The sequence below is a fragment of the Thrips palmi genome, unplaced genomic scaffold (genome assembly GCF_012932325.1).
Source record: "Thrips palmi isolate BJ-2018 unplaced genomic scaffold, TpBJ-2018v1 HiC_scaffold_4, whole genome shotgun sequence".
Classification (NCBI taxonomy): domain Eukaryota; kingdom Metazoa; phylum Arthropoda; class Insecta; order Thysanoptera; family Thripidae; genus Thrips; species Thrips palmi.
Window position 1 is genome coordinate 9,056,244 of NW_023144631.1, and position 23,478 is coordinate 9,079,721.

General features: G+C 62.2%; 1 long non-coding RNA gene across 1 annotated transcript in view; it reads right to left on the bottom strand.

Annotated features, from left to right (window-relative positions):
* Positions 1 to 23,478, bottom strand: part of LOC117649762 — a 54,196-nt gene that overhangs the window by 1,352 nt on the left and 29,366 nt on the right. Inside the window, exons 3-4 of the long non-coding RNA XR_004587998.1 lie at positions 16,539 to 16,597; positions 815 to 884 (exon numbers count right to left, since the gene is read on the bottom strand). This is a non-coding gene — a long non-coding RNA (uncharacterized LOC117649762). The remainder of the gene's footprint in view (positions 1 to 814; positions 885 to 16,538; positions 16,598 to 23,478) is intronic.

Here is a 23,478-nt window from a genome sequence, read left to right on the forward strand (position 1 = left end):
GCGGGCTGCAGCGTGGCAGTGCTTGGAGCCGGGACGGGCAGGGCGTGGCGGCAGGCGTGGCAGGGCGTGGCAGGGCGTGGCGGGGCGTGGTGGACGACAATGTCCGTCCTTCGTTTCCGGCCGTAGTTAGAGGCCAAACCCCAAGCCGCTAGCCGCGCTCAAACGGAAAATCGTTCGGGCGCAGAGAGTCTCTGTGTGGAATCCTCTGCGGGGTTAGCGTCGGCGGTGGCGCACCCCGAAAAGAAGACTGCGAACCCCTCTTGAAGCGCGGCGCTGCTGACACGGCCAGGGCGTGGCGGGGCGTGGCGGGGCGCGGCAGGGTGCGGCGGGGCGTGCTAGGCGTCCTTGTCTGGAGAGCTGCGCTGCCAGAGTCACATCAGAGGGCGTCCCTCACCGGTATCAAGGGTGGTGGTGGTGAACGAAAGCGAAACGTTTTCAAACAGCTGGACTGTTTTCATTTGAATATAAAGGGTCTCAACGGGGGCAGTAGGCCGATGTCGCCGTCGGGGACCATCATTGCGGCGCATCAACATCAAACCAGAAACCGCGCAACCTCGAAACCACTTCTCGCCCCGTCTCGCCCCGCCAGCCACTTGCAAACTTGCCGCCGCGGCCAACCGCGCCGCACTGAACTAGCCGAGCGAGAACTTTGCGAGCAGCAGGACACAAAGTCCATGCTCAGCGCCCCCTGCCCCCGTGGCCCCATGGCCCCAAAGTCTCATGGCCTCATCCCGGCCGAGTGCGTCGCCCGAAAAAAAGGCGTGCCCGCTGCGGGATTCGAACCCGCGAAAGGCAGCACGACGCAGTGACTCACCTCAGCGACTGCGGGTCGCATGGAAGATGGAAGGGGCGGCCGGGGTGGGCAGGGCCGAGCGGCAGCGGACCTGCAACCATAAAGCAGCGGCCTGAGCGCCTCGTCGCTCCCCAGCAGAGGCCCTCGCAATGTGCGAGAGAGAGAGAGACCCGCAGAGGCGATGTAATTGCTCCCCGCGAAGGAAGTGCTGCCGCAGATGAGCCAGTAAGTGCGATGCGGGCTGCGGCGCTGCGGTCATGGCGTAGCGTAGCGCAGCGGTGCGACAAAGACCGGCAAAGACAAAGGGCGCCACTAGGACCATCATGGCGGAGGTAACTCGGTGACGCGACTGTCAAGGAAAACCGCAGGCCGACGCGTCCAGAGCAACGCCTACACACACACATAGCCAGACACTCTCAAACACACACCACACACACACACACACACACACACACACACACACACACTGCGCGCGCGCGCGCGAGGAGAGCTAGCAGGGCGGCACTGGCGGCACTGCTGTTACGTCGGTCCCCGGCGGGCTGATAGCGCAGCCGGGCTCTCCCAGGGGACCGGCCGGCCACCTACCCTACACTGCAAAAAGAGTGGCTGCAAAGATCAGTGGGGTGGGAGACACGATCGCCACTCTGGGAGGCGCAATGGCGCAATGGTCGAGGGGAGCAGGTGGCCTTAAGTGGCGAGCTCACTCGGATGACGGTGTTGGGTCCAAACATAACCGCGTTGGGTGTCCTCATGAAAGCGTGATTTCTCATAGACGCCGTAGGGCAGAGGGTCTCTAGGCCGCCAGGCCGGCACTGCCAGCAGCATAAGGCTATGCGACTCCCGGGCGGATGTCGCCGGATGTAGCCCCAGCCCCTCCCAGCCGCAGCGCCGCGGCGGCGGCAGTGGCTACATCCGTAGTTTCCGGGCGGGGCATCAAGGCTCTCCAGGCCCTCCTGGCTCTCCTAGCTCTCCGGGACCAGACGGTCCGCTACCTGCGGGAACTCCAGGGAACTCCAGGGAACTCCAGGACCCCCGGCAAGGACAAACAAAAAGAGACGGAAGGCAACTCGGCGGGAATGTCGGCCACTTCCACCCTAATCCGCCTCCTTTTGTCCGCGCTGCTCCCCGACATTCTTCCAGCGGTAGACGGCCGCCCCTCCACGCCCCTCCACGCCGTCAAAATAAACTTATCGCTTCCTCCCATGACTTGCCCCCTCCCCCGCGCAAAATGACTCCCCTCCGGCGGCGGCCTTGGCAGCAGCGCGACAATAAGAGCTTCATTACTCGTTGTTGCAGACGAGATGACACGCGATAACGCCCCCAGACGCCCTGGAGGCCCTGGAGGCCCTGGAGGCCCTGGAGGCCCTGGAGGCCCTGGAGGCCCTGGAGGCCCTGGAGGCCCTGGAGGCCCTGGAGGCCGAGTCGTTTTTCGTCGTTCTGTCTCTCTCACACGCATGGGGCGAGCCGTATCGGTGCGAGAGAGACAGAGCGACGAAAACGACTCTCAGTCTGCAGCGCGCGACCCGCCTGCCGGTGGCCGCCCAAATTGCCGACGTCCATTTACGGCGCCCACTTTGGCGAATAACGCGCGGGCTCTGCGCGCCGAGTTTCGGCGGACTGGTGCCGAACTAGTCGTTCCGTCGCTCTGCCTCTGTCGCACTCACGCGGCGCCCCGCTGGGGTGCGAGAGAGACAGCGCCTCGTCGGCACGCTGCCGCTTGGCTGGCGGAGCGGGCGGTGCGCATGGCACGCACTGCTGCTCAACAATTCATTACATTGTGTCGGCGAGGCCGCGAAAGGCAGCAAGCCGAGTCCGCCGCCCTCGCCGAGCCAATCCAGGCCGCGTTCTCGGACGAGGGTCGGCCGTCGGGTCGGGGCGAGTATCAGTTTCATGCACTCGGTGTGCAGCTGGGCCAGCTGGACCCGGACGGAACGAGCGGCTGCCCTCAAGGTAGCGGACCTGTGGAGCACCAGCATCAACTTAACCAGGGTTGAAATAATAATTTTGTGTGCGAACGCACTAACGTGCACTCGACAACGCACACGCACATGGACGTCGTTTCCGGCGGGAACACACTGTCGAATTCAACCAATAATCTGCGCGCCGTGCCACCCCACTTAGCGCCCCGCCACGCCCCGCCGCGCTGGCTGCGAAACGAGCGGCTTGGTGGCGGTGGAGGCCGTGTCGGCGGTGGCGGCGGTTACCCTCGCGACGGCCATTATAAACTCGGAGGGGATTACCGGCAGCGGAGATTGCATTTGTACTCCCGATTATTGGGCGCGCCGTTCGGCGCCGTTGCCAGCAGGCGTGATGGAGGCTGTTTCTGTCCCCCCCTTCCCCCTCCCCTCCCTGGCCCCGGACCTCTGACCGTGACAGCGCGGTGCACCGTCCGCACCCCATCGGACGGCGTGGCACGGCGTGGCGGGGAACAAGGGCAGGTGAATAAAACACGCTGCCACGCCCACACTGCCACCGTGTGTTGCGCATGCTGCCGCGTGTCTATCACTATTTCGCGTCATCGTTAAACAAGAGAAAGGCGGCGGCCGTAAAAAGCAACGGCTGCATCGACACCGGTGTATTCCTCTATATTTCTCTGAGTGTGTGTGTTTCCACGCGAGGCTGGCCGCGGCGGCCGCCCCGCCGCAGACCTCAAAGCACCACTAGAAACGAGACGAGCACGGCGCCGCGCCGCGCCCGCCCGGCCCGCCACCGCACCAGAGGAATAAGGCACACCGCGGTTTGGGTTGCACAATTTGGCCGAAACAAAAGGCGGAGGCAAAACGAGGACACGCTGGACAGAGTGGACCTAAAAGGGAACGAAAATAAAAAGCAGGGACAGGAGATAAAGAAAAGAAAAGAAAAGAAAAGAAAAGAAAAGAAAAGAAAAGAAAAGAAAAGAAAAGAAAAGAAAAGAAAAAAAGAAAGAAAAGAAAAGAAAAGAAAAGAAAAGGAGAGGACGCGGCCGGGCGGAGCGCCCGACGGCTCGAGGATAGGCAACCCGCTGACCATCGGTGTACTCGTGCTGCCTATCCTCCGATTGACAGGGGTTTTGGCTCCAGAGCACGACGCCCTGGCCAACCAGACTCATACACATTGCCAATCTGCGGTACGGCGTTCGGCACTCTGGAGACTGGCGGCCCGCCGAGGGGATCATGGGGCCCGGGGGCGCAGGGCGCGGTGCCGCACGGTGTGCTGGTTCAGGGGAGGTCATGTCCACGGCGAGCGTTGACTGTGCGGTGCCACTCCACTCGCGGCGACGTGACACGACTGCCTTGTTTCGGCCCAGCCTCGCCTCGCCCCGACCTAGCCTCTCGCCGGGGCTCCACTAGCCTCGCGCAGGGCGGCAGGGCAATGAATCAATGATTCAGGCCACCCGTTAATCCGATGGGCTGCCGGCCAGCGACCGGCCTGCCAAGAAGACCCCACTACCCCGCTCGGTCGACGGCCAGCTTGTCCGGCTTATGGAGCGCCGGCCGTCACGAAGCAGACCCATCGAGTAGTGACACTGAAACACAATGTCACGAGAGTGTCTTGTTTATTCTTTTTTGCTCGCATCTCCGCTGCCGTGACCCAGAGTGTGGGCGTTGCCCCGCGCGACCCCACGACCCCTCTGAACCTGCTGCTGGCAGCCTGCTGCTCCAGAGGCCAGAGGGCTTAGATCCGCAGCTTTAACGCGTGCCCGTCCCGGCAAAGGGGTTTGGGGAGCGCGACCGAACGCGTGCCTCAGCAGGCAGCAACGGCAGCGAGCTTCCCCTCCCCTGCTGCAAACACGTGCCTCGAACTTTTTCCCCTCCGGATCATGGAACATAACGACTCGTGCCATGGAAAGCTTTTAGCCCCGGCGTGGTGGCGATGCACGAACATTAAGCGGGCCTAAAGCAGCCCGCATTAGGACAACAGGGCGTGGTGGAACCGGCGGCCCGGTCCGAACGCCCCGTGCCGATTTTCAAGGGCCGTGGAGCTGCAGTGACCACGACGGCGACTTCGGCGACCGCGACGACGGCGACCACCACGACGGCGGCCACCTTACCACGCGTCCGGCTGCCGGTACACCTGGCCGTCATGGGCTGAGCCCTGCCGCCCTGGCCGGCCGGGGTAAGCTACGCTGTAATCGTGTTGTGGAGGAGCTTCGCCCGGTTCGCCCTCTTGGGGGATGCCTGGAGCCGGCAGCGCCCCGGGTGAGGCCCCGGGTGAGGCCCCGGGTGAGGCCCCGGGTGAGGCCCCGGGTGAGGCCCCGGTGAGGCCCGGGTGAGGCCCCGGGTGAGGCCCCGGGGGGTGAGGCCCGGGTGAGGCCCCGGGTGAGGCCCCGGGTGAGGCCCCCCCGTGGTGAGGCCCCGGGTGAGGCCCCGGGTGAGGCCCCGGGTGAGGCCCCGGGTGAGGCCCCGGGTGAGGCCCCGGGTGAGGCCCCGGGTGAGGCCCCGGGTGAGGCCCCGGGTGAGGCCCCGGGTGAGGCCCCGGGTGAGGCCCCGGGTGAGGCCCCGGGTGAGGCCCCGGGTGAGGCCCCGGGTGAGGCCCCGGGCCACAGCCAGCGCCCTCGTAAACAAACTGCGACGAGTACAAGGGAGTCATTAGGGGAGGCGCTGCGCGCTTGCGGTTCAACAGCCTCCGGGCCGCACGGCCGTCCGCAAGGTCGCCAAGAAGTGACTCCGCCATTACGGCGGACATCTGGCGGCCATAAAAGGACCGAATCTACTTTGATTCTCAGCAGAGCGCTGCTGGCCGGCCGCCCGGCCGCAGTCCACCCACCCCACGCGCGAACGCGGCACGCCTGGGCCTGCCCGCGTAAGTTTACGTTTTTACTTCCCGCCTAGCTACCGCCGGGCGCGGCGCTCCACTCTACTCCACTCAGCCTCAGCCGCCCTGACGCCGCGACGCCGCGACGCACGCCGAAGTACTTGGTCTTCCAACTTTGGCTCATGTTTTATTCACGGTCGTATTAACCTGCCATTAGGAGGTGGGGTTCGCCCGGCGCGAGAAGTCATCGGGCGCAGCGGCGGTGGCTGGATCTGGAGCACTGCTGCTGTGCCCACACCGCTGCGACCCGTTTCCACGAAGGCGACACGGGGAACACTGTCACACTAGCAAGGAAAGGCCTTCGCCGAGCTGACAAGGTGAAAGGTGGTCCGGTCCGCCTGGGCAGCCACACGCCACGCACGGCCACTTTGCATCAATCTGCATCCACTCAGGCGGCTATCAGCGAGCCACATTAATTACGCCTTGCATGACCTTGCGCTTTCCTTTATCAGCGGGGCACACTATTGCGCTGTTTAGTCGTCCACAGCACTAGTCACCGTTCTTTCATCCAGGCGGCAGTGGAGTCCAGTGCTGCGGCCAAAGGCAGCGAGGCCAGACAGACTAGTGCTGTGGACAGAGGCATAATGTCCCTGGATCTGGCCGCCCCGGCCCTCCCGATCCCGGCCTGGATTACCCGCGAAGCCCCACACGTGGCCCCGTCTGGGTCTCTCCCTTCCGGGGGAGCCGAGCGGCTGGGGCGAGGCTTGCCCGCCAAGACCAGCGAAGACGCCCCGCCCGGGGTGGCCCTGGGTCGTCCTGGGCCCAGAGGAGCTGGCAATCCAAGGAGAAATTCACTTACGATCCCGTTTCTCCCTCCTCGGCGGCTGCTTGCTGCCACTGTTGTGGCGGCCACGGTCGCAGCCCCACCCCACCCCGCCCCGCCACAACACGCAGGTGAAAATGGGGGCGGGGTGTGCCTCCCTGTCTGCTGATGGGAAAGGGGAATATGAGGCGGAAAGTGGAATGGATTGGGCCTATTTACTGATGCTTTCAGTGGCGCCGCGCGTCTTATGGTATCGTGAGCCACCGTCTTGCAAGGCGTTTCGCAGCACGCCCGCCGCAGCGTGCTGGTGTCTGGCGCCTTGCCCAGCGCGGGCCCCGCCGCCGCGGCAGCTGTGCTGCGAAACGTGGAGCAAGCGCCCGCAAAACGCCGTTACCGGTAGGGCTACCAGGAGGCCCTCTGGGGAATCCACTGAAACCTGCTGTGAGCACGAGGCATCGTGATGCCGTGGTGGATTCATTAAAGTCTTGGTGAGTCCGCTCTGGTCGTGTGGATTATCCGACATTGGCGCTGGAAGCGGGGTCGTTTATGAAGCCACCAGACTTTCTCCGGCAACGTTACTTTCTACGACGGCTGGAAGGGTGCTGACGGGGTGGTGCTGACGGGGAGGTGCTGACGGGGAGGTGCTGACGGGGAGGTGCCGACGGGGAGGTGCTGACGGACAGGTGCGAGGCCACGTCGCCGGCCTCCCCAAGGGGCGCAGAGGCGCAGCCAGTTCATGCCCGGCCCAAGGTGCCCTCTGCGCGCGCAGGGCTGTTCAGATAAAATTGAAAACGCGCCGCACGCTGACAAAAAACTCATGCAAAACAAAACAAAAACTTGAAAGTGATTGCAGCGGGGCCTTTCCATAGTCGGCGCTGGCGGTCTGCATGCGGCGGACGCGGATTGCGGGGGCGGGGCGATCTGAGCCGCTGTGAGCGATGGCATAAAACTAGGCCACACACCACCGGGCCGCTACATCACTCGCGTGCCGGCGGGGGCGGAGGGGGCCGAGGGAGCGGAGGGCGGGAGGGGGATGAAATCACTTTGTCACTCTCCGGGGACGCGACGGGGCGGCGTGGCGGAGGCTGCTGTCTAGCGACCAAGAGAGCGCTCGCCCCAGCTCGCCCGGCCCGGCGTGAAGGGTGGATTGTGCGGCGTGCCCGACCAGGCCCGACGTGCCCCGTGACAGCACCCCCTCCCCTCCCCCTCCTCGGCCTACAGCTGGGCACAATGCCCGCGCGAAGGGGGACGTATGGTGAAATATGGGATGCACCTAGCCTAGCCGCGTCGCACCTTAAACGGACGTGGCCCCAAATCGCGACAGCATGGCACGTAGTGCACCCCAGCATCCGCCCCCGCCTGGCTCAATTCGTATCCCGTCCTGGCACAAGCGCAAGGAAAGGGCTCAAACGATCTTTTTTACGTCGGCCGAAGCGAGAAAAAGCCATACGCTATTTTGCGGCCAATATTTTTTTTTGCGATTCCAGAGCAGAGCGGGCAGTAGAGTTCCTCCTCGTCTGGGGGCCAAACGCTGCCATAGGCGCCATAGGCCGAGGAGGCGCGTTTCGGGAAAGATCCTCATCTGGGCCGCTGCCTCTCCAACTCCTTGCCGCCCGCCCTGCCCCATGTGGCCACTGGCCGGGGAGCACTTACAGAGTTACAGCGGACTGCCTTCGGCCACGGCCTGGCCGTGCCATGAATGCCATTTTGGGCCGCCTCACGCCGTCTCGGCCTCGGCGCCTCGCTGCCCCGCCCTCGGCCGCCCCCACGCGGCCATGCGGGCCAATATCTGCAGCTCGCTCTGCTGGCCATGCCGACCATGCCCCGCAAGAAGTCTCTCCGGCTGGCCGAGCTGGAGGCTGTTCCCTCTCTCTCGCACTCGCGTGGCGTGCCGTAGGCAGTGTGGGTGCGAGAGAGACAGAGACCCTGAGCAGCACGCCGAGACAAATGGGTCGGGGCCGCGCTGCCGATGGCCCCGTTTAAGTAAGTGAACGGCTGGCGGCAAAAAGCGCGTTCGGCAGCGCGAAAATAAGCGAAAAGCCACATGCTGCCCTCGCGCGAGGAGCAGAAACAGCAGCGGCCTTGGAGAGGGGACTCTTCGAGGACGCTGGGACGCTGTCCAGCGACGAGGCAGTGTGTCTTCTCGCTCGCTCTCGCACTCTTCATAGGGCGCTCAACGACGAGGGAGACGGAGACAGCGGCTGCCGATGGGAATAATATTTGGGCGGCAGCAGGTCGAGGAGGCGACGTCGCGTTCCCGCCTCCCCAGAGTACAAGTCACGAGCAAAAACACGTGTTTTTGTTGCGAGCGCGCGGGGAGAGAACGGAGCAGGGGTTCACCGCGAACACGAGTGTGGCAAACCCAGGCCGACCCGGGCAAACCGCCCCAAGGCGCTCTCGGCACGTGCTGGCAGTGGCCAACTGCGGCGTCTGGGAGGTGCGTGCGCTGCTACACCAGTGTGAGTGAGAGAGGGTGGAGCTGCTCGTGTGTGCGTGTGCGAAGTGGTGTGTAGCATTTGAATATGAAAGCGGCTCCCCGGGGAGGCCAGACACTGACTCGTCGGCCTGGCAAGGTGTTCAACATTTGCAATGGTAAAGGCAACTCCGGTGTGCACGTGGAGTTGCCAGAGAAACCGACAAGCACCTTGCGTGGCGGGGTGTGGGAGGGGCCGGCAAAGCACGGCGTCGCGCGGCGTGGCGGATGCTGCATGTGAAACCCTCTCATCCTCTCCGTCAAGCTGTTGCTCTCCGCCCGCCCCGCCACGGCACGCTCTGCACGGACATGGAGGCAGCGCGGCGAACGAATCGAATCATGCATGCATTACGACACGGTGCGGATCACCAAAGCACGGCGGTGCGCCTAACGTGTATCAGCGAGACGGCCGCCCGCACAATCAGAATTATTGTGCCTCTGCCAACCAATGTGTTTGCTGCCAACGCTGTCTACTATCTGGCACCGGAGAAAAACGACCGGGCTGCTGCGATGTCTGTCTTGGCACATTAGTTGGGCAGAGTCGCGGTGAGGGGGATCATTTAGCGGATGGTTCGGTGGAAGGGGAGAGAGGGGTCTCCGAACAGAGCGGGCGCCTGGTTCGAACTGCAGCTATCTCCTTTCACACTCCGGTGCCCCGTCCCTACGGCGAGCTGGCTCAATCGTGTGTGTGTGTGCTCGCGTGCGTGCACGCGGGCGAGTGAGTGTGGGTGTGTGTGTGTGAGTAAGGGAGTGAGTGAGTGACTGCGTTCACGTACATGTGGGTTAGGGTCTGTGCATGCCTGCGCGATTCTACACGGGCGTCGTTGGTAATGCGTGCGGATATGAGGTCTAAAATGAACGCCCAAAATTACGTACTGTGTTTTAGATAATTGCTTTTTATCTTTTTGGTTTGCTTTCTTCCGGGGTAAAATGATAATACCCTTGTAAGATAGTGAGCCGATCCACGCTCGGGTTCCCGGCATTGGACTGCTCGAAAGTACCGGTGCTGCTCCCCGGTGACTAGCTATTCTATGGCAACTTAATATGCTGAGGCCTGCTGGGCCAGCCGGCAGCCAAGTGCACCATCCCTCCCGGTGGCACGCCCTCGCTGGCCCACGCATGGCTGGGGTGGCTTTTCATCCCACTGCGCAGCCTGGCGCAGCCCGCCGCCCTAGAATGCAGGCAATGTGGAGCCACCCCGGGGTGGGGAGGGGCTGTCTCGGTACACAGTCCAAGCAGCGTCGGCCACCGGACACCACGGCCTGGTCACAGACGCAGCTCTCGGTGCCAACAAACTGCGAAACAGGCGGATGGGAGGCGGAAGACGGTGCAGTGATTCAATCGCCATAAACTCTGAGGAACGCCCAGTGGCCGAGATGCCTGCATTTGGCTCGACGAGAATCTAATCCACACAGTGAGACGACGATGATGAGCACGACGGCTGCAGTGCGCCTCCCTCTGCTTATTCGCAGGAAACGAAACCTCGGCATTCCTTCTTTCAGCGCGTTGCCGCCGTTTCCGCCGCGTCCCTCATCCGGGCTGGAATGGCAGTGTAGGCGCCGCGCCTTGCTGCGGCTTCCGGCAAGGCGAAGGCCCTGCGAAGGCCGAGCTGGCAGCCCCGCCAGGCCGTGTTTGTGCACCCACAAAGACTGCCCCCGGATTACGCCTGGAGTTTCGCACGGCGTCGCTGGTGCCCGCCGTGCCAGCCTGCTGGGTCCAGATGCCAGAAGTAGCAGAGTCGGCCGGGGAAAGGGGAAATAATCACGGCGGTGGTCCCAGGAGGACTAGGACTGCCTGGCCTCCAAGGGGAAGGAGGGCGGGCCCAGCCGGAAACGTTGACTGAGTCGCGCGGCCCCCAGGTGGTGCAGGTGGAAAAGATTCCAAGATCGACGAGAAGAGAGGAGACCCCTAACGGGGCCTCTCTTTCCCCAGGTCGCAGCCAGTCCATTGGGTTGCCTGCCAGCAGTGCCAGACACGCAGACAGGGCCAGAACGGGGGCCGCGGCGGGCAAGCACACAAACCCGGCACCAACCGCGGACCAGCCATCGGGAAGCCCGCGCCGCGAAAGGAGATAAGAAAAACGATCGGTCATGATGGAGAAGGCCGGTAGCCTGCTCTGCATGAACCGCTCTTGAGTCTCAATGAGCGCGTCCATAAGAGTAAGCCTAGTTTTCATATTCCGCGCGATCGCTTGTCTGCAGTTTCACGAGAAGAAATGGACTATTTTGGGAGTTGACATCAGATTATTGGTTTTGGCATGTTAGCTTCACCATGCGAGACCCATGCACTTCTCTCTGCCGCCTTGGGATGCTGGATGCAAGGTCCCGCCCCTTTGTATTTGCCTGGCCTTCTTAGCGCACCCGTTGGCCACCACCGGCCACCATCGGGTGTCATTGGCCACCATCGGGCTTTCCCCCGGAGTGACGTCATGATGTAACGCGTCAAGCGCACGGCCGTGCCTAAAGCTCCATCCGCTTTAACAGCACGTCGATCCGTTCCAGTCCGTCCCTGCGACTGTCCGGCGGCGCCGGGGAGGTGGCTCCGTGCCGAAGGAAGGCACACAGCCACGTCATCGAAACCCAAACACGCGGCCTGCCCCACACACACATAGCGTTCGGCCGGCCCCTAGGTGCCAAACGACGGCCAGTCGGGCCGGCCCGCCCACAGGAACCCCTCACCTGGACACACACAAGGGCCACGCGGCGGGGCCTCGCCACTCTGATGGCGTCCAGGGGGAGGTCTAGTGGGAGGGGCGGGCGCCCTCCGGGAGGAGCAGGACCACGAGAGTGATGTTTGTTCGGGAAGCCGGGCCAGCACTCCGCGACGCGCTTGCCGGGAAGTCGAGGCTGGATCACCGTGTACCTGCCTTGAATCCCGAGTCACACAGTGCATGGAGGTGAGCAGGGCGTTGCACTGGCAGCGTAGGGAAGCTTAAAAAAGTCAGTAAACAAATAGTATTTTTCTTCTGATCGAGAGCGTCCTCCCACCCACGCACCATCGAGCCTAGGCGCCTTGCGCCAGCCTTGCTGCAGCTTGCCGCCGACGTGATTACATTTGGGTTGTCGGTCCGTTCGACAGCCGGCGGCTCGTTCGTCCTCATTAGCTCTCTTGCTCCCAGCGGCCCCACCGTCCCCTCTCCCTTGCACACTCTCACCGAAAAAGGGGGCTGTTTCTCTCTGTCTCTCTTTGTCTTTGTCTTGCCGGGCCAAAAGACGCGATCCGCGTTCTAAACAGGCGCACACACATGGTGCACCGTGTACGCCGCGTGCTCCAACCCTCCGGGCCGCGCGGCGAGTGAGTTCCCTTTTCCATTAGTTTACCTCGTCGTGCCCGCGGGCCGCGTGTTGCCATCCCCTCCCTCCTCTTTCGCCGATGTTCACCACCTGGCAGCCCCCGGAGCGCAGCGTTGAGCTTCCCCGGCAAACGGGCGGGCCGTGTTTTGTAATCCGTACTGGGAACGCTCAGTACAGCGTGGCGAGCAGCGAGACAAAAGCAAACCGCGGAAACAACACGAAGAACGTCGTCGTCGTCCTCAGCCAGGCGTCTTTCTCTTCCTGACGCGCACCTGAGCGCTGCGCCCGGCTGCGCCCCGCGGGGAGGACGTGGACGTGCTCCTGCCCTGACGACGAGCTTCCGCCAGCTTCTGCGCGTCGCCTGGAGCGAGAACGGTGGCAAGGGCGAACCGGGCGTGGCAAGCAACGAGTAGAAAGAGTATTCTAGTATCACAGCCCGCCGTGGCCTTCAGCATTGCGGATCCAGACAGTGCTCGTCTCCCTCGCAACCCTCAAGGCGGTGGTAAGCGCGCCTCGCGTGAGCCGGAGGGAAAGGCACAGCGAGTTTGGCCTGATGCAGCTGCGGCGGCACCGGGCGGCACACGCTCCACGTGGCAGGAAATGCCGCGCACAGCGTACTCGTCGCTTCAAAGGGGCCCCGCGCCACTGCGCCGCCGCCGCGTGCTCCTGTGCAGCAGGGCTTCGCAGCCCCGCCACTTGGAACCTTAATCTCGTGAGAGGCGGTTGCCTGGAGCAGGGCCACGATAGAGGCGCCGCCGACACAGTGCGCCCTCATGTCGTTGCGGTGCGATGGAGGCCCCGGCGGCCCTGGCGGTTCTGGCGCCACTTGGTGGAGCTCGCATGAGGGCGAGGCGGCCGTTAGCGCGACGTGAGGTGGCCGTCAGCGCCGCTCTTAAAGACGGCCATCACGGCCTCGAGGTGGGTCATTAGGGGCGGCGTGCTCGCGGGCAGCGCGGAGCGACAGGCGTTACTGCGGCGCGGGGGCGGCGGACGAGGACGCCGTCGACGGCCTGTTTCAGCGCCAAACGGCCCGAACGGCCAGCCACTTGGCGGCCACTGAGCACCGCCACTAACGCCTGCATTGTGTTGGGCAGCCCGTGCCAAGACCGTCCGTACAGCCCTGTCCTTGTCGCTACTCCGAGGCTGTCAATGAGTGCGAGAGGGACCGAGGACGTTTCCTAACGTGTGGACATCTCCACTCCGCGACCCCTCAAGCAGGCCGCTGTAAAAAAACAAGGTTGCAGCAGCGCCCCGCGGTGGGCGCGGCAGTGCCGCCGAAGCACGTAGTTTGCGGGCGTGCGAGTGAGCAGGGAGAGGGTTGCCTGCAGCCTGCAGGCGGCGGTGGGGGTGGGCATCAGGCAAAGGCAAGCCATCTGGAGGCCTGGAGTGGAGAGGCGATTGTGGGTTTACGGCTTCGGCAGACCAGCCAGCAGCAACAAGCACCACACTGCCACACAGAGCCAGCGCTAATCGGCAACGCCGACACATCTCGCCGCCAGCAGACAAAGCAAGGTTACGCCGTGCGCTCAGGGATACTGAGCAGCGGCCCCAGAGAAGATCAGAAATCAAAAGCAATAAGGAAAGTATGTGAAGATTCCATCATGGGCACTGATTGCTCTCGCCGCCCGATTTTATGACCTCGGCCCGCCTCGGCCGCGCCATTCCGATGCGGCATTGCGGCATCGCGATGGCGGTCCCCTCGGGCCCCCTCCCCCTCCCACCACTCCGTCACCATTATTATTGGCAAACAATGGCACCGAGCATTTGCATGGCCGGCCCGCGGCCCAGCAGCATAGCCCAGCAGCCGAGACCGCTCGACTCTAATTTCAATACGAAATGTCAGATTGGCCGTATTAGAGAGCGACGAGGCTGGGGCGGCCTCGGCCTGGCCGGCGCTCCACCTCGGCCTCTCCGCCTTACACCCCGGCCGAAAGGCCCCAAAGGGCAAGGCCCTCGAAGGCCGGCTAGCCTGGGCTAGCCGCCACCGGCGTCACAAAGACGCTTTTAATTTTCCGTCTTTGCGCTGCGTGAGCCTCACAACAACTCGCGACAGCAGCAGGCTCTTTCCGAAGGGGTCGCTTCGTCGCTTCGACTCTGTCGCACTCACGAGGCGTTCCATGGGGGCGCGAGAGAGACAGAGCGACGAAAACGACTCTTGGGAATCGGCTCTCGGCGCCTTGGGGCCGTCCATGTAATCAAATTACAAAATGAAACAAACAAAGAAAACGGCCAAGTTTGTTTCAGTTGTTTTCTTTTGTTTCGGCCGCGGGGCGCGCTGCGACAGCGAGCGCACTGTTGGCCAATTTTGCCCCCGCCTGCCCCCGGCCCCCACCGCGCGGTTCGGCTGGTTCAGCGCTGCGTGGCGGGCGGCGCGCGCAGCGGGTTGGCGTCGGCGGGTTGCACTAGCGTTTCCATCTTCGTCTCCACGGCCCGTCCGACAGCCCGCACGCCGCACTGCCTCCCCAATGCACCGTTTCGGCCCATATTCTTGTTTTACTTCGCTTGCTGCGTGTGCACGCAAACGCGTTGCGGGGAGTGCCCCTGGACGGGAGTGCCCCGCGGCGATTGCCCTGTTCGCGAGTCCGTCGTTTCCTCTCTCAGCCTGCGCGTCCTTCACTTCCCTCCTTCCCCCTCCTCTTCCCAGAGTCCATAAAACGCGGCGCCCATCGAAGGGAGCCCCACCACCTTAGTCAATCAGTGGCGCCCCGGAAGGAGGCGGCCTGCTTGTTGTTGCTGCTCTTGTTGGTGCTCCGATTGAATAATTTGGCAGCTAATCGACGAGGGCGGCGTGACGCAATGCAAATGGCAGGGTCGCCCGGTCCGGTAGCACCCCGAGCACACCGTCACCGTCCTCAGCGCCCCATCACCTCGTCGTCGTGTGGGAGCCGAGCGGGAAACGCGCGGCGATGGAGATGAAGTGGCTGCTGCAGGCAGTGGCCCTCGTCGGGGAAGGAGGGGAGGCAGAGGCAACCCCCGCCGCGCACACACCGCCCGCATACTCAACAAGGCCACCGCCGTGCTGCTGCTTTCGGGCACCCCCACGCCCCGCCGATCTCACGATCAAAAATAACGAATTAATGCGGGGATGCGAGCGGCTCCTTAGATTCCTCCTCCCACCCCACCGAGCTCATTGCGTTGGCCGTGCTGCGATATTCATGACCGGCCCTCTGCTATCTACAAAAAAGTTTTTCCTTTTTTGGAGAAAGGGTGGGGGTGCACCTCAGATCACCAAATGCGGCAGTGCAGCTGGTTACTCGAAGCAACCACTGAAAGCAACTCAAAGCAGCTGCAAGCCAGGTATGAAGGCGAAGGTCACCGAGCTCCGACGGGTGAAAACGCGTGGAAATGCCACTGCAGGGGTTGGGCACACAGACGGGCGGGGAAGGGGAGGGGGATGCCCAGGTGCGGCTCGGGGCAGTGCAGGGGTGGTGGAAATAGGCAGAACGCAGGCAGACCATCAGCGCAGCCAAACGGAACGCTTCCGTGCCGTTGCGCCAATAAGCCTGGCAGCCCGGCAGGGGTAGGGCCTCTCTCTCTCATTCTCTTTCTATCCGGTGCGCCGCTCCCGGCCAGAGAGCAGAAGCCATCGGCAAGTCGGGGGAGGGGGACAGGGGAACTGCACCGCGCGCTGGCACGCGTCCCAGCTTCAAACCCCAAACCCTCCCCGCCAACGAGGGGACGGCCGAACGACCTCAAGGCAAGAAAGCGGCTGGAGTTTATTGAAAATTGACCGCGGTCTCGGTCCCTGCGAGCTTTCACGTGCAGCCCGCGGTGCCTGCAACGGACAGCGTACAGTCCCGCAAAAGACCTCCTCGTGTATCGGATTCGGAGCGCAGGCAGGCCGTCGTGCAGGGGCGCAGCTAGGGAGACTCCCCCCCCCCCAAACTTCCCCGTTCGTGGCAAAATCGGCGGCACTATCTCGCGGCCCATCGGGATGGACTACAAGAAAGCCTACGGAGGGCCGCGGCGCAGTGCTGCGCAGTGCTGCGGCCACAAAGGCACCTCCGGGACGAACGCCGGGGGGACGGCAAGGGCCGGGACGGGCTGAGGCGGAACCGGATATCGCACCAAGCGCGCGCACACACAATCCCCGTCGTCGCTCTCTCTCTCTCTCTCTCTCTCTCTCTCTCTCTCGCACACGCACACACACAATCTGCTGCTGCGGTCTCGCCGCGTCTTTCTCGCACGCACACAAACATGGCGCCATATTGTCCCCCCCCCCTCCCCACCTGTAGCTGCGCGCGGTCCCCCCTCCCCTTCGCCTGGCACTGCGAGACGACCGGCGTAGTGCGAAAGTTTGACGCGGAGCGACCACTTGGCCTGGCTAATGCCCTTCGGGGCCTCGTCCGCCCGGGCTGCCCCGGCCGCCTCGGCAGGGAACAGAGCAAAGAGAGTCGGCCTTCATCAGGGACCCGCACTCACTTTTAATCAGTCACTCAAACGCGCCTCCGTGGAGAGGGGCTGCATGGCGGCGGCGCGGCCTGGAAAAGAAGAAAGAAACTGTCATTTCGGCTGTCGGTAGAAACGGTGTGGAATGCCTAGAAATCGCGTTTCGGGCTGACTTTGGCCGTGTGAAGAGATGACGGTTTGCGAGCAGTGCTGGCGCAGTGTAAAACAGTCTCAAATGTCTGATTGTGCTTTTTGGCGAAGCAGATGTTTTTTTTTCCAGCTGACTAAGAACACTCCTCCAATACTTTCAGTGTGCATGCAGGACGTGCGGCGCCTCCCACACCGGCTGCGCCGGGCTGCGCTGACCGTGCCCCGGCAAATATTGACGTTGGAGAGACGGCGGGGCAACGCCCGCAGGACCGCAGGACTGCCAGAGCGGGGCGGGGCGAGGGGCGGGGCGAGGGGCGGGGCGAGGTGAGGCGGGGTGGGCCTCCACCCACTTGATGACATCCAGCACCGCCTTCCCGACGCACTGCCGCGCGGCACCCTTGGCCGCGCCGCTCTGCCGGTGGAGCCGTAGCCGGTGCTGGCGTGGCTGCCACGCACCCCGGGCCGTCTAAGCTTTGGGCCAAGCCGCCACTGTTAACGCCCGCGGAACGTGGGGTAGGCAGCCCGCACAGCAGGTCTGCGCAACAGGTCCACGCACTGCCTACCCGCCGGGCGCTCCGAGCTGCACGCTGCGCGCGGACGACTTAGCACTGGCTTTTCCGTCAGCGGCCCATGAGAGCGAGAGAGACAGAGCGACGATTGGCGGCGGCGAGACACAAAGCGGCGAAGCCAGCGGCCCGTTCCGCCGGTTCCGTGCCGTGTCGCGTCACTCACAAAGGGGATGCCCGCCTTGGACGCCTTGGCCGCCTCCCGCCTTGCCCACCTCCGGCGTTTGTCGCTTTCAAAAGAACACCGTTCTATTTGACTGTGCCCTTGGCCCCTGGTGTCACGCCGCGACGCCATGGCGTCGATGCTGCCCCGCCTGCCTCGCCTACCCCGCCTGCTCCGGGCGTCGACGTGCGCCATGTGTCTTAATCATGACCAATGATGCAGTCTCTGGCTGGTTGCTGCCCTGACCGGGGGAACAGAGTCGTGGCATGCGTTGGAAGAGGCAAAAAAATGCCAATACACAAAAAAACAGCAATTTTTGGACCACGATAACCTACTTTGAAACGAAAGAGTTATCTTTAATATTTCACGCGAATTAATATGCGTCGCGAAAAATGACCTTGGTCCACGTTTGGGGTGAAGATGGGAACATCGCCCATCACCTATTTCCTCCTCACTGTCGCTGTTGATAAGGATGCGAGGCTTTTACCGGGCTCGCGTGCTCGTCGCGCTGCCCGCTGACCCTCGGCAGGGTCCATGAATAATGCGGCACCGAGCTGCCATAGTGCGGCCCGATAACCTTCGACCGCGTCGCCCATGCGCCCATTCGTTTGTAGTTTCATGTGGTGACGTCACCCGCATCCCACGTCCGGGTAGTGTAGTGTCTTCGGCCCCTCTTTCCCCCGCGCCACGCCCGGTCGATGCATCTTCGGGACACGTAGGGAGCGAGAGAGATCGATCATCGTCCACGATGACGAGCGTCTCGGGCGGGAGGAGCATGGTCGGGATCATCGGTCGAGACCTCAAAATCTCAGGCCATGCGACACTCGTCGGCCGAGCGAGTGACTGTTGACTTTGTGGAGGAGACGAGCGACAGATGTGACTGGGCCAGTCGGGCCAGCTAATGCAAAAAGGGGGGGGGGGGGGGGGGGAGAGAGGGAGAAGTTGCAGCGCATGCCCAGCACGCTCAGCCTGCCACTGTTTAGACCTATCGCTCCCTCCCCTCTCCACTTGGTGGTACTCAACCAGAGCGGTGGGACGCTATGCAAGGCAGAGACAATTTCCCTCTTACACCAAAAAAAGGAGAAAGAACACGAAAGAGGGAAAAGATGAGACGGCTAAAAGGATGTCAGCAGGGGCGTTTGGAGTCCCATGAAGAGAAGAAACTGTTGTTGTGCATTGCCGTTGCCGGCCGAGGCCGCGAGGCCCAACAAAGTAAAGTAGCAAGTTGGGCGCGCGATCCAATTGGCGACAACTTCCTTTTTTGTCCCAACTCAGGGAAAGAGGCGGAGGGGTGGGGGTGGGGTGCCACGCACGCAGAGGACCGGAAAGGCTCGGACAGTTGAAGGGGAAAAAACTAGCGACCCAATGGTTGGAATCGAACCCGGGTCACGCACGCGGAACGCGCCCCGCGGATTAGAAGCAAAACACACACGGCCTCTCACTGCGGTGTTTTTGTCGCACTGCCCCAGTGGCCTGATCCGACGGTCTGTCCCCATTGCACCTCTTGGGAACGATGAGCGTTAGGGAGACAGAGGGACGGCAGACGCCGCGTCCGCCCCGCCGGGGAGCATGTCCGCCAAGGTCGCGGGGCAACGCCAGTTCACGAGGGGCCCGCGGGGAGGACAGAAAAAGGCTGCGCGCGGAGGGAATCGGGGACTCAGGGATTCAGCGCCGCAAAGTTGGCAGCGGGAACACATTGTGTCGAGAGCATGACCCCCGCGAGGGCCGAGTGGAGGGCGGTGGCGCGCTGGCGTCTCCACTAACTTGGCCGAAATCATGGACCATTTGGTGGTCGAGACCGGCAAGCGCTCGGCGGGGGGCTCCGTCCCCTTCGGCCACCAAGGTACACAACCCTGGTCTACCACTGGCATTCCGAGCGCCGTCCCCACCCCTCCCTTCGCCCGGCGGAATCTCCGATCTGCGCCGACGTGCGTGAAAGGCCCACCGCGCGCGCGACATTCTCGTCGCTTTGTGTGCTTCGCGCCTCCGTCTGCGCGCTGCGCCGCGCTGCGCTGAGGGGGCGAGACGGCCGAATGCCGCCCGGACGGCAAAACCAACAACAACGCACATTCGATAATCTTTCGATTCGGCAAACACGCTGCCAGAATGTGCCCCTCGCCGCCCCGAGACGATTCTTCCCTCCGCGAAATAGTAGCGATGGCAGAATCACGAAAATAAGGCAGGACTGCCGATGGAGGGATTCCATCTCCGCTGAAAGGGGGGAGGGGACCATACTTTTTCTTTTCATGCGCTTTTGTTTGGTTCGACGAGTGGAAATGATTCAAACACCATGGCAGAGCAGCGGCGTCGGTGCAGAGAAATGGAGGCAGAAAAGCCATTGAAAGTTTACGGATGGATGCCACCCGGCTGCACAGACCGGGCGCCGACAGACGGACTGACGGACAAATAGACGCCTCGTGGGCTAATAGTGTGTCTGTGTGTGAGGGTGTGAGTGTGTGCGCGTGTGTGTACGTGTGCACACCTACTCCACGTCAAGTTTCGGAGCCTTCCCCATCGATCGCCGCCGGGCTGGGTGAATGGATGGCAGCCATTGGCTGGCTACACCAGTGATCTGGAATCACACACCCGCTGGGCTGGCTGGGCTTGCGGTACAGCCGCATCATACAGTGCGAAGTACAGATGTGTGGGCAGGGCAACCCTACACCACCAAAACTTCGTAGTCACTTTTATGAGAAATGGAATGGAGTTCTTCACATCAAAATCAAAACTTTAAGCCGATGGCAGCGTCTTGCTGGAGTCGTCCTTGAAGCCCCGTGTCCGGGACTGCCACTCCGGTCCCGAAGGAGCTACTCACCCCATTCTGTCCGTCGACGTTGACAACTTCCACTCCACGTGCCAGCGTGCAGCTGCGTGCAGTCTGCCTCCGTAGAGAAGCGGCGAGTCGAAGCGAGTCACTTGAAGTAAAAGGCTCCGTGCGCACTCGTTTTTGTGAGTGACTGCACATTGACGGGTCAGTCGGTCAGTCCCCCTCTCCAGCGCGGCAGACGTCATCCACGCCGTTTAACACGGGCAGCTCTTTCGTGCGCATTGTCAAACCCATCAGCCATTTTACTAGGGGCAAAAAGGGGAGAGTGTGTCTGTCTGCCTGTCCGTCCGCCCTGACCCCGGTGCCCGCTGGTCACGCGCCAGGCCAGGCGACGGACCTGGGCACTAGGCGGGCAGGCGGAGCAGTATCCAGGGGCCTGATCGAACCCCGAGGGTCGATCACTCGCCATCGCAGCCACCACACCCAGGCCCAGGCGCAGGCCAATCACCCTGCAGTCTGCACTCATCAAAAGTAGCAGAAGTACTGACAACCCATTTCCATTCCGGCAGCGCTGACGACAACCCAGGGCAGCGACGACGACGTAGAGCAGTGACGACGCACTGGCGGCAGACACGTGAACGGGAGCGAAACGGAGTGAAAAGGTGGAAACAAAACGAGTGGGAGGGAAAATGTTTGCGGGACGCCGCGCCAATCCAGGCAGAACGCTGCAACAAACGAGGCGGACAAACAAAGAGGCTGCGTCGCGTAGCGTCGCGCCGTGCAAAACCAACAGGGTAATTTGGGGGATGTGTTTGGCGAAACGTCGAACAGCAAGCCGAGCAGCGGGGTAGGGTGGGGGTTGGGGGGACGATAGCCGTCGACCCCTTCCTCGCACAGACGGACAGACCAACAGACGGACGGGCTCATATTCTGTCTGTAACGAACACACCTGTCAGCCCCAAGGCACAGAGCGGAGTGAAACCACTGCAATCTACGGTACATGTTTGCTGTCAATTATTTTTAATTAGAGAATCCTACTGTGCGCATCGAGACAGTAGTCCTTGTTTGAGAGACACTGTGTTCACGTTTTTCTTGTGTTTTTTTACCGATGTTCCTGTTGTTTTTTGTCATTGCTGTTGTTGGTCTTGTTGTTGACGTGGCCGTTTAACACAAAGATGAGACGAGAGTGCTTGTGCCGACCGACGCAGTCCGATGGCGCAATGATGTGAACTCCGAAAAAGTTGTCCGCCGCGTCGTCTGCTGAGATTTCAAGGCGTTCCGAGGCGCGGGCCAGTCCAGACTGCTCGCGAGAGTTGTTTTCGTCGTTCTGTCTCCCAGATGGGGCGTGCGAGAGAGGCAGAGCGACGATTCTCGGAATCAGTCTACGGAAGCAGGCAGCGCTGCAGGCAGCCGGCCGACGACAACACAGAATTAATGAAATAATTAGCGAGCCCCTTCTCTTCCCCGCGGGCACGGCGCGGCACGGCGCGCCGAGAGCAGCGGAGCAGAGGGATTCAAGGCGGGAAATCTCATCGGGATGAGAAGCAAAACGTCGTGCCGCCATCAAGGGCGAGGCTGGGCTGGGCCCGCAGCGGCATTTGTTTGGTCCACCGTTAGGAAGTGTAAGGGAGTCCAACTTGTTGTGTGTCGAGGGTGTAACAAGAGAGGACAGCTGGAGAGGGCAAAGGGCCTCGGGGAGCAGGGGGCCTTCGAGATCGAACCTTATCATTCCCTCATGGCGAATGAACACCGACAATCCGAATTCGGCTCCAGATCGTTAGTCCAGGGGAGCGTCCGTTAATTACGTGATGCGGGGTGGAGCGAACCTCGTTGCGTAAGAGAGCTGAAGGTCACGCCACTTGCAGAGCTACGGGTGTAGGGTGGCGTTGGTTGTAAAATTAGCTTTTACGATCCCTCAAAGTACTCTTTCACTGAGAAAACAGTTACGCCAAACGGCTCAAACAATGTTCTAGTATATTGACTATGCAAGGTACACAGCAAGAACAGTGTCCGGGTTTCCCAGGCGCACCCCGGAAAAATGACCTGTTTTCTCAAGGTGTGCCTGTGAAACCCGGACACTGGGTTTTTGCCATGTACTTCCTCAGTCGATAAACTACGAGGAAATATTGAGTACTTAGGACATCACCTGTAGTTTGGGGAACGCGATCAAACTTGACAGTGTCCTCGTGGAAACAAGGCTTTTATTATCCGATGGGCGGCCTGAGGCTGATCTGGGAGGGAAGGCGGGCTGGGGCAAATCACGGGGCATGGCGCTCCCTCTCGAATTTCCCAGAACACAAAGCGGCACACCGTGAATAATTTTGAGCCAAAGCGGGTTACATACAGAGAGATAGCGTCTGGAGGCAGTTGGGATGGCAGACGGCACATTGCGCACGTATTTCAGACAAAACACTACAATCCGTACCTCGTGTCGTCCCATCCACGCTTATTCAGTTTACACGAGAAAAGACAAGTGCTTGGCCTCTCTACTCGTGTTTAAATTCACTGGCCAGCTCGGCGGCGCTTCGTCAGTCCGTGCGCGTCCCCCAGAGTCCTCGGACTACGAGACGATGCACGTCCCCCTTTTCCGCACGGCGACGCTCTGCTGCTCAACGCGCCTCGTTCACTATTATAATTTTTGAGCCGCGACGTGCCGCCCCATGCAAATGCCCCAGCAGAGACTCGGCCAATCAGAGCTCGGCAAGACGGGGACGGCGCCGCTCGTCACGGCTCGCCTCGTCAGCGAGCACGTCGCCGTTTTTTACCCCGCCCGCTTAACGACGCGCCCTCGCTCCAAAATAATTATTCCCCTTGCGGCGACCGCCTCGGCGCCACGGCGCGCCACCCAGCCCCGCCTCGCGTGAGCGGGGTGCGTTAATAAATTAGAAATCCGAGCTTAACCCGATTGACTCACGCCGTCTCTGTTGCACTCGTGGGCCTCGGAGAGGATACGATAGAGACAGAGCGAGGCAACGACCATTCGGAAATTGCACGTGGGCACCGGGACATTGTTGAAAACGAGCTCAGTTAGTTTTGTTTTATGAACACGGGACTTGAATGAAACTTACGATGCTGACCGCTTGATTCTTCTTTCGAAGAGGCTTGATTCGCTGGATGCGAGAGCCCCGCTTGAGGGATATAGACCGTGCGCGTCGGTCGCAGAGTCGCCGCCTGCGCCTCAAGTGGTCTTCGCTCTTGCCGCCCCTCGGTGGCGGCCCTGCCCGGCCCTGCCCGGCCCGAGAGAAGGCGAGCGCTGCTCCTTGCGCCGGAAATATGGCTTCCATATGAAACGGCGGGGCCGGCCGGCCGGGCGAGGCGCGCTGGCAG